The following is a 725-nucleotide window of genomic DNA, read 5'->3' on the forward strand; positions in this document are numbered from 1 at the left end:
TATATATATATACATATATATATGTATGTATGTATGTATGTATACATATATATATATATATATATATGCATGTATATATATATATTTATATTTGTATATATATATATATATATTCGCAACACTATGACTGGGTGTTGAAACAATTAATGAATCGCTCAAATGTAGATGTGACATATCTTGACTTTGCAAAGGCCTTTGATAAGGTTGATCATGGGATGATATGTTACAAACTACGGAGACTCGGCATAACTGGGAAAACTGGAGAGTCGTTGCATGACTTCTTAAAAGAGAGAGAAGCCAGGATGTAGCTGCCAACGGAACTCTCTCCACGGAAACATTAATAGAAAGTGGAGTGCCTCAAGGAACTGTATTGGGGCCACTACTGTTCATGGTGGCTCTATGCCATCAGTTACACAGATAGCCACGCTTACTAGGGACCTCCATGTAGGGGGAATAGATGTTTTCAAGAAACAACTATCTAAAATCCGAGATGAATCAATATAAAGGCAGGAAATTCCAAGAGAGCAGCGATATCGAACTACCTCCTTCACCAGAAGCCAAACCCATAGAATTGGCCAATTAAAAGGTGATTCCAAAGGCGGTGTCCCAAGGCCTCAAGGCTGAAACATATAAACGAATAAAAGAATATATGTATACATATATTTATATACATTCATACACACGCACACACACACACATCTCTATATATATATATGTGTATATAT

This window comes from Octopus bimaculoides, chromosome 9 (genome assembly GCF_001194135.2).
Source record: "Octopus bimaculoides isolate UCB-OBI-ISO-001 chromosome 9, ASM119413v2, whole genome shotgun sequence".
NCBI lineage: Eukaryota > Metazoa > Mollusca > Cephalopoda > Octopoda > Octopodidae > Octopus > Octopus bimaculoides.